This window comes from Oncorhynchus clarkii, chromosome 7 (genome assembly GCF_045791955.1).
Source record: "Oncorhynchus clarkii lewisi isolate Uvic-CL-2024 chromosome 7, UVic_Ocla_1.0, whole genome shotgun sequence".
Taxonomy (NCBI): domain Eukaryota; kingdom Metazoa; phylum Chordata; class Actinopteri; order Salmoniformes; family Salmonidae; genus Oncorhynchus; species Oncorhynchus clarkii.
In genome coordinates this window covers 58,690,651-58,706,730 of record NC_092153.1, presented here as the reverse complement: position 1 = coordinate 58,706,730, position 16,080 = coordinate 58,690,651, and the positions used below count along the sequence as shown (strand labels likewise).

The following is a 16,080-nucleotide window of genomic DNA, read 5'->3' as shown; positions in this document are numbered from 1 at the left end:
AGCGGCAAAACCCGAAAAATGGTTCCAATCGTTTTCCACCATTCATTTTTCCCTAGCGGATTTTAGAACTACCCCATGCAAGGTCTGTGTTTCGTGTAGGCTTACCCAGGCGTGACGTTTTGTTAACCGTGCAAATCTCTATGGGACAAGGTAACTTTTATCAATATGTTCCCCTGTAATTAACCCTAAAAAATTTACCGCTAATTAACCGCTAATGTGACTTTCATACAGAACTCGGTGAATGTGGGAGCAATGTGGAGGTTAAGTCTTGTTATTGCGGGTGTAATAGTAGGGATTTATTTGACTTTGACATTCTATTATCTTCGTAGTGCAGAATTAGGTAGACTTGTATTAATTGCACACTCCAGCACAGTAGGGGGAGGCATACACCTTAAACGTGACCTCCATGATATAACATAAGAAACAAATATTTATTAAGGTGCAGGGTGAGGAAAAACATACATTACTCCATGTAAACTCATCGGCAAGTAGTAAGTAACATAGCAAGTAGATATTATAGCCTTTTTTTAGTTTTTTCTCATGTAAATATTTGATAGTGTACTTCTTGTGAGTATTCTTGTTTAGCATTTTTCAAATTACCTAGCTAGCTACCTTTGCATTAAAACATTTTTTGCCATGGACTTGTAACTAACCTCGGGTATCTCCGTCGATTAGTAGCAAGGGTGGTTCTGTGCTATGTAGCAGATTGTAACCACTACTCCAATAAGCACACATGCATTTTGTCGCGATAAAGTAAGCCCTGTTTGCTAGCTGCTCACAAGCTATTTTGTTTAGGTCAAAGAGCTGTTGTTTTTGGTAGATACTTTAGAAAATTAGCTAGATTAACACTGACTGTAGGTTTAGTTGAAGTCAGGAGTTTACATACACCTTAGTCAAATACATTTTAAACTCAATTTTTCACAATTCCTGACATTTAATTCTAGTCAAAATTCCATGTCTTGGGTCAGTTAGGATCACCACTTTAGTTTAAGAATGTGAAATGTCAGAATAATAGTAGAGAGAATGATTTATTTCAGCTTTTATTTCTTTCTTTCATAACATTCCCAGTGGGACAGAAGTTTACATGCACTCAATTAGTATTTGGTAGCATTGCCTTTAAACTGTTTACCTTGGGTCAAACGTTTCAGGTAGACTTCCACAAGCTTCCCACAATAAGTTAGGTGAACTTTGGCCCATTCCCCCTGACAGAGCTGGTGTAACTGAGTCAGGTTTGTAGGCCTCCTTGATCGCACACACTTTTTCAGTTCTGCCCACAAGTTTTCTATGGGATTGAGGTCAGGGCTTTGTGATGGTCACTCCAATACCTTGACTTTGTTGTCCTTAAGCCTTTTTGTAACAACTTTGGAAGTATGCTTGGGGTCATTGTCCATTTGGAAGACCCATTTTCGACCAAGCTTTAACTTCCTGACTCATGTCTTGATATTGCTTCAATATATCCACATACTCTTCTTTCCTCATGATGTCATCTATTTGGTGAAGTGCACCAGTCCCTCCTGCAGCAAAGCAGCCCCACAAGATGATGCTGCCACCCCTCGTGCTTCACGGTTGGGATGGTGTTCTTCGGCTTGCAAGCCTCCCCTTTTTTCCCCCTCCAAACATAACGATGGTCATTATGGCCAAACAGTTCTATTTTTGTTTCATCAGACCAGATGACATTTCTCCAAAAAGTATGATCTTTGTCCCCATATGCAGTTGCAAACTGTAGTCTGGCTTTTTTATGGCGGTTTTGGAGCAGTGGCTTCTTCCTTGCTGAGTGGCCTTTCAGGTTATGTCGATATAGGACTCGTTTTGCTGTGGATATAGATACATTTCTACCTGTTTTCTCCAGCATCTTCACAAGGTCCTTTGCTGTTGTTCTGGGATTGATTTGCACTTTTCGCACCAAAGTATGTTCATCTCTAGGAGACAGAACGCATCTCCTTCCTGAGCGGTATGACGGCTGCGTGGTCCTATGGTGTTTATACTTGCGTACTATTGTTTGTACAGATGAACGTGGTACCTTCAGGCATTTGGAAATTCCTCACAAGGATGAACCAGACTTGTGGATGTTTACAATTTTTTTTCTGAGGTCTTGGCTGATTTCTTTTGATTTTCCCATGATGTCAAGCAAAAAGGCACTGAGTTTGAAGGTAGGCCTTGATATACATCTACAGGTACACCTCCAACTGACTCAAATTATGTCAATTAGCCTATTATTCTAAAGCCATTGCATAATTTTCTGGAATTTTCCAAGTTGTTTAAAGGCACAGTCAACTTAGTGTATATACACTTCTGACCCACTGGAATTGTGAAATAGTCTGTCTAAACAATTCTTGGAAAAATGACGTGTGTCATGCACAAAGTAGATGTCCTAACTGACTTACCAAAACTATAGTTTGCTAACAAGAAATTTGTGGAGTGGTTGAAAAACAAGTTTTAATGGCTCCAACCTAAGTGTATGTAAACTTCCGACTTCAACTGTACATGTACTTAACTCAGGTTAAGTAACCTTCCTTAAAAGTAAAAAAAAAAAAATTCAGCATAGGCTAGCATAATGACTGTTGTGAACGTATTATTGACAAGTCCTTTGTGAGCTAGCCAGCTAGTTAACGTTAGCTCACCGTTTGTGTAGTCATACTTTTTCACATGGTGACATGCTAGCTAACGTTAGCCCCCTAGCTAAATATCGCTTGTTGGGCTAGATAGTTAGGCACCTTGGTTGACTAGTTGGCTACATTAGCTAGCTAACATTACACTGTATCTCAGTGGTGTAGTTGGACATTCCTGACAGGCGTACTAGGGAATGTGCCTAAAATTTGCGATTAGTGCTAACATTGTGGACCAGCTAGCGTGTCACCACCCGTGGGTTCTGGGGAAAAGACTGACTACACGAATGATGAGCAAACGTAACTAGCTAGCTAAATGTTAGCTAATTATCCCTACCCTAGTGGTCTAACATTAGCTAGCATGTTACCACGTGGAAAAGTGGCTAGCTGGCTCACAAAGGACTTGTGGGCTCAATATTTTCCCCATACAAAATACAGAAATGGTTTTGTTCCACGAGTGCATCTGTTGTATATGACTAATCAAATGACAGTGCTACTTAATATAATGTTTACATACCCTACATTATTCATCTCATATGTATATGTATATACTGTACTCTATATCATCTACTGCATCTTTATGTAATACATGTATCACTAGCCACTTTAAACTATGCCACTTTGTTTACATACCCTACATTACTCATCTCATATGTATATACTGTACTCGATACCATCTTCTGCATCTTGCCTATGCCGTTCTGTACCATCACTCATTCATATATCTTTATGTACATATTCTTTATCCCTTCACACTTGTGTGTGTATAAGGTAGGGGTTTTGGAATTGTTAGGTTAGATTACTCGTTGGTTATTACTGCATTGTCGGAACTAGAAGCACAAGCATTTCGCTACACTCGCATTAACATCTGCTAACCATGTGTATGTGACAAATTCATTTGATTTGATTTGTGAAGTCCATTAGAAATGTCAACCTGGGATTGAAAGTAAGCTAGCCCAAGGCTAGTACTTTTCAGAATGGGCTAGTAGACTATGCCAAACTAGCGTGGCACAGCAGTGAAATGTTGCCTTTGCAAACAGTGCATGCCACAGACTTATGACCTGAATGTTACCTGGGCTAGAAGAAAAATTGTGGTCTTCTGGCCAGTGCCCAAAATCCTTATGTTCCATCCCTGCATCTCAGTACCTTTCAGACGCTACCCCTACCACTGTTGGTCCTCCTCAGGGACCTCACAGAAGAGGGTTTTAACTTTCTGGAGAATTAGAATAAGTACAGCTGTATAGCTCATCGCAATACTTAACCTCTTCGGGCAAAAGGTACACTAGACTGTCCTGATCATCTTGTTTGAGCATTCCAGATGATTCCTCCATCCCACAGAAATGTCCCATCCACATATGTTAGATTTGCGTCAATTCGAATCTGGTATCAGGATAAATATGACAATGAGTCACCGATTGTATACTATGTATTTTTTATTAGCTAAGCAATAAGTGGTAAATGCCATTTTCGTATATACGGGCTCTCTGTCCCACCTCGCAGGGCAAAACAGAGAACTGACTTGTTCCTGACAAAGATATTATAATATACCCTGATGACAGTAGTAGTTCCGGCTTCCGAGCCGGCCTGTCAGAGTAGAGTCTGGGCGTGGTTTAAACTTGCTCATGGCGCTTCTGTTGATAGATGTAACTGTTGCTGTGAAGAACATCAATGCTCTCATGCTCGATACCGTTATCTCACACCTGGCTCCTGTTATCTAACAAAAGACAGCATGTTCTGCAACCCCACGCTCTGAATGTGTCCCCCCAACTCATTGCACAGGTCCTGTCTTCTGTATTTTTCCATCATGAGAAAGGCCCATGGCCTTAACTTTTTTAACAATGTTTCAAGTCAGCTATGTTGCATAACACATACATACATACATCCACACAAGCCAACAGCAGATAATATTCAATCATATATATGGTAATGGCTATAATGTAAAACACAGAAACCTCATACATAGTACAATATTAGATGTGCTGATAGGTTATGGTATTTAAATATATATGTTTCCATTTTAGTAGTCAACCAAGTTACCCTAGAAATCTTGACTTTTTTTCCCGGTTGGACCGGAAACCCAGTGACAACACTTGGATCTGCAGCTTCCATTTTCCGGTGGGAAAGAGAAATACCCCTGTATTTACTAGAAAAGGTTGCTCATCCACCATAGCAGAAAAGGAAGATCCAAGTCCCTCGGCAGCTGAAGAATGGAGGAGGCTGCTGTATGCATAGTTGAAGAAAGTTCTCATTGAGGTGCATCTTGAAACATTAGTGCAGTTGAAGGTGAATTTGCTGTATATCCACAACAGGTATTCAGCATCACAGCTATCTGATAGTACTTAGGATGGAGACATGACTTCCAGACAAAGACATGTTCAACATCATTGTTGAGTACTTGGAACTAGGGCTGGGCGGTATACTGTATTTTACTATATAACAGAATTGATGCAGGACCGGTTTGGGTTTTTACTTTACCTTTTTATAACGGTATTTTTAATGTTTGGTGTGTTAAATGTGCTGTGTGTGACGTCATTTTTATAGTTTACTCTGCTACTTGAGTCATCCCTCTCCGCTCTCTCTCTCTCCATGTCGCTTTCCATACAGACCTAGTCCCACACCCTATCACTCAAGGAGTGATAGGGAGGAGGTCAGAGACCTGGCCGGATGGTGCCAGAATAACAACCTATCCCTCAACGTAACCAAGACTAAGGAGATGATTGTGGACTACAGGAAAAGGAGCACCGAGCATGTCCCCATTCTCATTGACGGGGCTGAAGTGGAGCAGGTTGAGAGCTTCAAATTCCTTGGTGTCCACATCAACAACAAACTAGAACGGTCCAAACACACTAAGACAGTTGTGAAGAGGGCACGACAAAGCCTATTCCCCCTCAGGAGACTGAAAAGATTTGGCATGGGTCCTGAGATCCTCAAAAGGTTCTACAGCTGCAACATCGAGAGCATCCTGACAGGTTGCATCACTGCCTGGTATGGCAATTGCTCGGCCTCCGACTGCAAGGCACTTCAGAGGGTAGTGCGTACAGCCCAGTACATCACTGGGGCAAAGCTGCCTGCCATCCAGGACCTCTACACCAGGCGGTGTCAGAGGAAGGCCCTAAAAATTGTTAAAGACCCCAAGCCACCCCAGTCATAGACTGTTCTCTCTACTACTGCATGGCAAGCGGTACCGGAGTGCCAAGTCTAGGACAAAAAGGCTTCTCAACAGTTTTTACCCCCAAGCCATAAGACTCCTGAACATCTAACCAAATGGTTACCTGGATTCTTTGCATTGTGTGCCCCCCCCACCCTCTTTTATGCTGCTGCTACTCTGTTTCTTATATGCATAGTCACTTTAACTATACATTAATGTACATACTACCTAAATTGCCTGACCAATAAGTGCTCCCGAACATTGGCAAACCGGGCTACCTGCATTGTGTCCCACCACCCGCCAACCCCTCTTTTTACGCTTCTGCTACTCTCTTTTCATCATATATGCATAGTCACTTTAGCGATACCTACATGTACACACTACCTCAATAAGCCTGACTAACAGGTGTCTGTATATAGCCTATTTACTCTTTTTTTCAAATGTCTTTTTACTGTTGTTTTATTTCTTTACTTACCTACACACACCTTTTTTTCCCCGCACCATTGGTTAGAGCTTGTAAGTAAGCATTTCACGAGACAAATAAATATTTGATTTGTTGTTGATTGACCATGAGACACTTTCGTTCAGTCTGCATGGTCAATGCAACACATGCAACAATGTTGATGACAACGATGTTTCCACTTTGATCTTAATATCAATCCACAAGCGTTCTATAATTACAATATTAGTTTGTTTCTTACATCAGCAAACAGCTAGTTTGTATTTTCTTAGCAAGCTAAGCTAAATTGTGTTAGCTGGCAAGCTAGCTGAGTATTGAGTCAGAGCAAATGTAGCTAGCAAGTACTGGTGGAGGCTTAAATCAGCATGTTTGTGCAACTGTATTTTCTAAATCAAAGAGGAATAGGCAAAGTATGAATATGTTGGCTATATGAATAAAGATTTAATGTAGCCAAAGATTATAGTGTCCCCTAGGAAACACTGAACATCACTTTGGTTCCTACCTTATCACAAAAACTAGTCCATGGCATTTTCATTCATTGTCATGTTAAAGACTGTATTCAAAGTTCCCACTATTATTTACATTCTAACTATGGAAATAGAATATTTATTATAATTCTACGATTCCAAAAGTCCACCCATTTTGATTTAAATTGCAATTGCAACATTTGGTTAAAAATTAGGCCTAGTATTTTTGCCCATTTCGTGGCAGTGTGGAAATGCTCTCAAATGAGTGCAGGAAATGCAGAAAATGATGGAAATGCAGGAAATTATTTTAGGTTGATAGTATAAAACAATTCACATCTGGAGACATGATTTTGGCAGACAAAGGCTTCTTGATACATACAGTTGAAGTTAACGAGTCATTAACTCGTTTTTCAACCACTCCACAAATTTGTTGTTAACAAACTATAGTTTTGGCAAGTCGGTTAGGACATCTACTTTGTACATGACACAATTTTTCCAACAACTGTTTACAGACAGATTATTTTACTTACAGTGAATTATATCACAATTCCAGTGGGTCAGATGTTTACATACACTAAGTTGACTGTGCCTTTAAACCGCTTTGAAATTCCAGAAAAAGACGTCATGGCTTTAGAAACTTCTGATAGGCTAATTGACATCATTTGAGTCAATTAGCGGTTTACCTGTGGATGTATTTCAATGCCTACCTTCAAACTCAGTGCCTCTTTGCTTGACATTGTGGGGAAATCTAAAGAAATCAGCCAAGACCTCAGAAACAAATTGTAGACCTGCAACTGCCCATGGGGACAAAGATCGTACTTTTTGGAGAAATGTCCTCTGGTCTGATGAAACAGAAATAGAACTGTTTGGCCATAATGACCATTTTATGTTTGGAGGAAAAAGGGGGCGGCATGCAAGCTGAAGAACATCTTCCCAACCATGAAGCACGGGGGTGGTAGCATCATGTTGTGGGTGTGCTTTGCTGCAGGAGGGACTGGTGCACGTTACAAAATAGATGGCATCATGAGGGGGAAGATTATGTGGATATATTGAAGTAACATCTCAAGACATGAGTCAAGTTAAAGCTTGGTCGAAAATAGGTCTTTCAAATGGACAATGACCCCAAGCATACTTCCAAAGTTGTGGCAAAATGGTGTAAGGACAACAAAGTCAAGGTATTGGAGTGGCCATCACAAAGCCCTGACCTCAATCCCATAGAAAATTTGTGGGCAGAACAGAAAAAGTGTGTGTGAGCAAGGAGGCTTACAAACCTGACTCAGTTCCACCAGATCTGTCAGGAGGAATGGGCCAGAATTCCCCCAACTTATTGTGGGAAGCTTGTGGAAGGCTACCTGACACATTTGACCCAAGTTAAACTATTTAAAGGCAATGCTACCAAATACTAATTGAGTGTATGTAAACTTCTGACCAACTGGGAATGTGATGAGAGAAATAACGCCCGAAAGTGCTGTTTGAATGAATGCTTATGCGCCTGCTTCTGCCTACCGCTACTCAGTCAGATACTTAGATGCTTGTATGCTCAGTCAGATTATATGCAATGCAGGACACGCTAGATAATATCTAGTAATATCATCAACCATGTGTAGTTAACTAGTGATTATGATTGATAGTTTTTTAGAAGATAAGTTTAATGCTAGCTAGCAACTTACCTTGGCTTACTGCATTCGCGTTAAGGGCAGTCTCCTTGTGGAGTGCAACGAGAGAGAGGCAGGTCATTATTGCGTTGGACTAGTTAACTGTAAGGTTGCAAGATTGGATCCCCCGAGCTGACAATGTGAAAATCTGTCGTTCTGCCCCTGAACAAGGCAGTTAACCCACCGTTCCTAGGCAGTCATTGAAAATAAGAATGTGTTCTTAACTGACTTGCCTAGTTAAATAAAGATTAAATAAAGGTGTAAAAAAAATAAATACAGATTTCCGATTGTTATGAAAACTTGAAATCGGCCCTAATTAATCGTCCATTCTGATTAATCGGTCGACCTCTAGTACGCACTACCCTCTGTAGTGCCTTATGGTCACATGTCGAGCAGTTTCCATACCAGGCGGTGATGCAACTGGTCAGGATGCTCTCGATAGTGCAGCTGTAGACATTTTTGAGGATCTGGGGACCCATACCAAATCTTTTCAGTCTCCTGGGGGGAATAGGTTTTGTCGTGCCCTCTTCACGACTGTCTTGGTGTGTTTGGACCATGATAGTTTGTTGGTGATGTGGACACGAAGGAATTTGAAACTCTCGACCCGCTCCACTACAGCCAAGTTGATGTTAAGTTGATGTTTGGCCCGCCTTTTCCTGTTGTCCACGATCAGCTCCTTTGTCTTGCTCACTTTAAAGGAGAGGTTGTTGTCCTGGCACCACACGGCCAGTTTTCTGACGTCCCTAAAGGCTGTCTCATCGTTGTCGGTGATCAGGAAGTCTAGGATCCAGTTGCAGAGGGAGGTGTTTAGTCCCAGGGTCCTTAGCTTAGTCATTAGCTTCGTGGGCGCTATGGTGTTGAATGCTGAACTGTAGTCAATAAGCAGCATTCTCACATAGGTGTTCCTTTTGTCCAGGTGGGAAAGGGCAGTGTGGAGTGCGATTGAGATTGCGTCATCTGTTGGGGCGATATGCGAATTGGAGTGGGTCTAGGGTATCTGGGAGGATGCTGTTGATGTGAGCCATGACCAGCCTTTCAAAGACTTGCATGGCTACCGACGTGAGCGCTACGGGGTGGTAATAATTTAGGCAGGTTACTTTTGCTTCCTTGGGCACAGAGACTATGGTGGTCTGCTTGAAACATGTAGGTATTACAGACTCAGTCAGGGAGAGGTTGAAAATGTCAGTGAAGACACTTGCCAGTTGGTCCGCTCATGCTCTGAGTACACGTCCTGATAATCTATCTGGCCCTGCGGCTTTGTGAATGTTGACCTGTTTAAAGGAAAAATGTTTTCCCAGTTTTGGTGATAAGAGACGGTAGCAGAAACATTATGTACATTATGTACAAAAGAAGTACAAAAAGAAGTAAAAAAAAAAAAAACGAACAAAATAGCACAATTGGTCAGGGGCATGCAAAACGTCAGCCATCCTTTTTGGCGCCATCTTAATAATGAATTTAAAGATATATCTGCGCAGTATGGTTCTTATGACTTAAGATTGGGTGTTGAGGGACCACATGTCTCATTGTTCAAGGTTGGTTTGTGTTATGATATATAATGTTTTCTGTAAAGATATCCTGTGGACATCCTGTGCCAGTATGACGCGGTTGTGGAGACTACAGCACATCGAGCCTGTGGACGAACAGGTCAGTAACTCCTCAAATAGGATACAATATTGTGTAAAACATTGAATATGTAGATGCATCGAACTTGACTTTACTTCCCCTTTTCCCCATGTTTTAGGCATGAGGCATGGCATGCGGAACATCAGGCTCACTCATCGTCATTCCATGTGGAATATTTTTGGACCATTGGCTTCCCTGAGAACGGGTACTAACAGGAGGTGCGACGAGAACGCCCATCCGGTGACCCCCCCCTCCAAAAAAAACAACAGATTGGATTAAAATCTCAAGGCAACTATTTCCAGATGTTCACTGTTGCAGTGCCAACTTTGGGAGCATGTGGTCCTTGAAAACCTCCTGTATTCCAGCAATATGAGTCTGCCAGAGGTTGTCACGCTGGATGCGAATGGTGATGGAGGCTTTGGTGGCCCACCCAACAAAGAAGCAAGTGTCCCTTCCAGTGATGTGGAGCTGACCTTGGACTTGGTGCCAGTAAGGATGGTCTTCAGGTGTGGTATGACCCTCCTTCCTCCTGGATATAGCAGTCCTTCGGCTTCACTGCCTCTAAAAAAATAATACTTGACTTCCACCACTGCTGTGGTGCCCAACAGACCATCTGGTGAGGATCCCAGACCCCGTGACCCAAAGCACTGACTCCTGCACATTCATCCTTGTAGCTATTGTGAATGCCTTGATGCCCTCCTCTTCGTTATCTATGCTACACTTTACAGACAACACCGCATCCAACGACTATGATCTGAGGACCCTTTTTAGAAGCGACAACGTAACGCGCTTGGCCCTAACCACTGCTCCAAAATTGCTGGCCGTCAACCTCCCTTGCCTCATGGTGTGCCAGTTGGGGTTGGTGCACTGTCCAACTGTTGCCTGCCGTATAGCCTGCTGCTCCACCAATAGTGCCATGCCAGCCAGGATGCCTGCATTTCCCCAGTGCCCTTGTCCTTTTTTCTGGGTCAGGTTCAAGGAGCCATGCCATTCCACTGAACCTGCCCTGGAGACTGCTCCTTAGCCACTGAAGATCCTCCTCTGTGGGCTCTCGGGACAAAGGGTTGTAGTCTTCGGCTGGGTATAGGTACTCCACTGACTGCACCTGGTTGGGCACGGCTGGCTTCCTCCACTTGCATTCCACATCCATACAGCCAATATTGTGAACTGCAAAAATAGCCAATGCAGCTGCATGGCTACACTTATGAGCTCCACAGGGGGCATTCGCATGTGGTAAAGAGAATCCCCTGGTCACCTATAGAGACGTGCCAAGATGGCTGTTAAGTTCCACATGCCTTTCAATGCATGACTTTGAACACCTTGAAATGCATTTGTTGTAAGAAATGTGCTATATAAAATTTGATTGACATTACAGCTGTAGAATATTTAGTAAACTGACATTTTCACATGAGGACGTGCAGTTTTCCATAAACGTTTAATTGATTACTTGGGATTTTATGAATGTGTGTACCACTCTGAATAAATCAATTGTGCCTTTGAAGATTTGTCTCTGGTAATTCCATTACAATACAGACTGGATATCTAAACAAAGTAATTTCTGAATGTCAATTGATTTTTTTTTTTTTTATTCATTTGCATCAATGACAACATTCTAGAACTGAGTTGTCCCTTGTAGAAGTCTGGTATCTGGGGTAATCTGGTTAGTGATAATGTCATTGATTAAGTGACTCTTTCCTTGTAGAATGTCAGCTGTATAGAACACATTTTATTGTTAAGATGCTCAAACTTAACTTAATAGCTACACTCAGACACAGGATAAACTTTGTCCCTTAGCTGCAGTTCTCCACATGACCAGGCTTAGTGGTGTTCTCCTTTTTAATGGTCTTGTGCACATTCCGTAAGATCTGAAAAAGACAAGCCGACACTGTACAAACAATTAGTAATACAAAATTATTTTTGATCCACTGCTCTGTTAGCTGGCTACGTTGTGAAGCTAGAGAAGGAGGAGAGAAGTTCAACACTTTATTAAATTAATTTCAATACAGCACATGGCTTCATCATGGATTGGGCACGGGTCTCTGATTGCACTGGTGAACGGTAGCTGACTGTCGGCTAGAGATGACTTGTAGGAATTTGTCTTGCTGAGGTTTTCTCTTGCTAATTAGCATTTCCCATAAAGTGAGGTGAATATATTGATACTCAACTTCTCAGAGATTTACATGGTTATCAAAACATCACACCAAGGTAAACCTACACCTAAAGTGTTTGTAAAATTCACTGTAAAAAATAAATGGTAAACTATTGGAACCATTTCTGTGTTTTACTGCTAGGTTTTATGAGTATTATGTGCACTGTGCCGGACAAGAAAAGCGATAGAAAAAGATGCATGTTAAGCATCGACAGAGCAAATAACATGGACAATGCAACATTGACAGGTAATTATAGTGCCACTTTTATTTTTTTATATATATATATTTTTTAATTGAACCTTTATTTAACTAGGCAGGTCAGTTAAGAACACTTTTATTTACAATGACGGCCTACTAAAAGGCCTCCATTTGGGATGGGATTAAAAATACAAATAAATTAAATAAAAATATAGGACAAAATACACATCGCAACAAGAGAGACAACACTACATAAAGCGTGGAGGTGGTAGATCGGTCAACATGCACTTGAGCAGGGCATTGACCCTTGATGCCTCTGTCTGTCACTCTGAATGGGAATCTGTTGGATGACTGGTATGATGTAGTTGTTGAGCGGCTTCACTGCAAGTATATTGTATGTTTCGAATATTCAATAAATTAAAAAAGAAAGACCGAAAACGACAATAGCAACAGCATGGCAGCAACACAACATTAACAAACATTATTGAGCACAGGCAACAGCACAAGGGGCAAGAAGGTAGAGACAACAATACATCACGAAAAGCAGCCACAACTGTCAGTAAGAGTATCCATGATTGAGTCTTTGAATGAAGAGATTGAGATAAAACTGTCCAGTTTGAGTGTTTGTTGCAGCTCGTTCTAGTCGCTAGCTGCAGCGCACTGAAAAGACGAGCGACCCAGGGGGTTGTGTACTTTGGGGACTTTTAACAGAATGTGGCTGGCAGAACGGGTGTTGTAGGTAGAGGATGAGGGCTGCAGTAGGTATCTCAGATAGGCCTCACTCCCCCTAGATGTTTAATAAATAAGCATCAACCAGTGGGTCTTGCGACAAGTATACAGAGATCACCAGTTTACTGAGGAGTATAGAGTGGTGTTGTGTCCTATAAGCAGCATTGGTGGCAAATCTGATGGCCGAAAGAAGAACATCTAGCCGCCCTTACATGCCGATCTATAAATTATGTCTCCGTAATCTAGCATGGGAAGGATGGTCATCTGAATCAGAGTTAGTTTGGCAGCTGGGGTGAAAGAAGAGTGATTACGATAGAGGAAACCAAGTCTAGATTTAACTTTAGCCTGCAGATTTGATTTTGCTGAGAGAAGGACAGTGTACTGTCTAGCCATACTCCCAAGTACTTGTATGAGGTGACTACCTCAAGCTCTAAACCCTCAAAGATAGTAATCACACCTGTGGGGAGAGGGGCATTCATCTTACCAAACAACATTACCTTTGATTTGGTGGTGTTCAGAACAAGGTTAAGGGTAGAGAAAGCTTGTTGGACACTAGGAAAGCTTTGTTGTGGAGCGTTTAACACAAAATCCAGAGAGAGTCTTATACTCAGCTGGCCTATCATCTGCATACACATGGATGAGAGATGTATATGCAGATGTATATGCTTCCTACTGCCTGAGCTATATTGTTGATGTAAATTGAGAAGAGTGTGGAGCCTAGGATCGAGCCTTGAGGTACACCCTTGGTGACAGCCAGTGGGTGGCAGGGTAGCCTAGTGGTTAGAGTGTTGGACTAGTAACCGGAAGGTTGCAAGTTCAAACCCCCAAGCTGACAAGGTACAAATCTGTCGTTCTGCCCCTGAACAGGCAGTTAATTATCATATTCCTAGGCCATCATTGAAAATAGGAATTTGTTCTTAACTGACTTGCCTAGTTAAATAAAGGTAAAAAAAAAAAAATCTGACTTTATACACTGCACTCTTTGAAAGAGGTAGTTAGCAAACCAGGCCAAAGACCCCTCAGAGACACCAATCAATACTCCTTAGCCGGCCAACAAGAATGAAAAGCTTTGGCCAAGTCAATAAAAGTAGTAGCACAACATTCCTTAGAATCAAGGGTAATGGTGACATCATTGAGGACCTTTTAGTGTTTTAGTGACACATCCATAATCTGAGCGGAAACCAGATTGCATACCCGAGAGAATACTATAAACACCAAGAAAGGCAGTCAGTTGATTATTGACAAGTTTTTCCAACACTTTTGATAAACAGGGCAAAATAGAAATAGCCCTATAACAGTTAAGATCAGCTTGATCTCCCCCTTTAAATAAAGGTCAAACCATGGCTGCCTTCGAAGCAATGGGAACCTTCGCAGAAAGGAGAGACAGGTTAAACAGGTCAGAGATAGGATTGGCAATGGTAGGGGCAGCAACCTTAAAGAAGAAAGGATCTAAACCATGTGACCCAGATGTTTTTTGGGGGTCAAGTTTAAGGAGCTCCTTTAGCACCTCGGACTCAGTGACTGCCTGCAGGGACAAACTTTGTATCGGGTCAGCGGAAAAAGAGAGAGAAGCATCGGGGATAGTCGCATTAGAAGGGGTGGGAGATGAGGAAATGTTGTATGGGCAAGGAGGCATGGCTGAGCCGAATAGGAATCCTGACTTAATGAAGTGGTGATTAAAAAGCTGAGCCATGTGCTTTTTGCCAGTAACAACTACATCATCAACATTAAGGGACATGGGCAGCTGTGAGGAGGAGGGTTTATTCTCCAAGTCTTTAACCATTTTCCAGAACTTCTTGGGGTTAGACCCACAGAGTGAGGACTGCTCACTCTGCTATCCTGGTCTTCCGGATAGCCTGGCTGCACTTATTTCTCATTTGCCTGAACGAGAGCCATTCAGCCTGAGTATGCATGTGCCGAGCCTTTCGCCAAATGCAATTCTTGAGGTGGAATAACTCTGCAAGATCACGGTCGGTACCTGTTTTTAATTATCATATTCTTTATGGGGGCGTGTTTATAACAATATCACTGAAAATATAAAAAAAGAAGGTCCAAGCGTCTTCGACAGAGGGGATCAAGCTGATTGTATACCATTTTACAGAGGACAGTTCATGAAGGAAGGCTTGCTCATTAAAGTCTTTTTGCAAGCTATGCAATCTATGACAAATCAGGACAGGTCGTTTCACTGAGCAGGCTGTAAAACAGTGATCACTAAGGTCATTACAGAAAACACCAGACTAATACCTATCAAGATTATTTGGAGGATAACGTCGAGGAGAGTAGCTTTTTCTAGATGTTTGGAGTCATACCTTGTCGGATTGGTAATAATCTTGAGAAAGATTTAGGGCGTCTCATTGCTTTAGGACTTGGTCAGGTGGTTTAAGCGTGTCCCAGTTTAGGTCACCTGGCAGAGCAAATTCAGACTTAGTGTAAGGGGCGAGAGCTTAGGGCAGGTAGGGTTCGGGTTGGTGCTGATGGAGGACGATAGCACCCAGCAACAGTCAACAAAGAGCTATTTGAAAGTTTAATGCTTAAAACCAGCAAATCAAATTGTTTGGGGACAAACTTGGAGACAACCGAGCACTGAAGGTGATCCTTGGTAAAGATACCCTGATGAAGACAGCTTGGCTGTCGAAACGTTGGTAATGACATTTTTGCATTTGAGCTCAGAGTGAGCGGCTCTCTTTTATTTTCAAGTTTTCTACTCCGCTAGCCAGCACCTAAATAGGTGTCCGTTTCTTTTCTTCTAGAAAGATTGCCACTCCCCCACCTTTGGAAGACCGGTCTTGCCGAAAAAGGTTAAAACCAGAAATGTTAACATCAGTATTCAAAACACTCAAAACACTTCAAAACACACATCTGGATTGGAGCTGTGAACCCACACTTTCAATTGATCAATTTTAGGTAATAAGCTTCTAGTGTTAATGTGCAGAAAACCCAGGCTTTTACGAGAGCAGAAATCAGTGAAGCAGATATCAGAACACAAGTCAAAATTGGGGCTAGCAACAGTAGATGGTCCAGGGTGTACATGCACATTTCCAGAT

At 41.9% G+C, this 16,080-nt stretch overlaps 1 long non-coding RNA gene across 2 annotated transcripts; it reads left to right on the top strand.

Annotated features, from left to right (window-relative positions):
- The first annotated feature begins 14 nt into the window (after positions 1-14).
- LOC139413558 (uncharacterized) lies at positions 15-11,456 on the top strand. Of its 2 annotated transcripts, none has more exons than XR_011634811.1 (3): positions 15-150; positions 9,907-9,980; positions 10,078-11,456. It is a non-coding gene; the product is annotated as an uncharacterized lncRNA (long non-coding RNA). The 2 variants fall into 2 exon arrangements; XR_011634812.1 differs by lacking the exon at positions 15-150 and adding an exon at positions 358-753.
- The last annotated feature ends 4,624 nt before the right edge of the window (positions 11,457-16,080 follow it).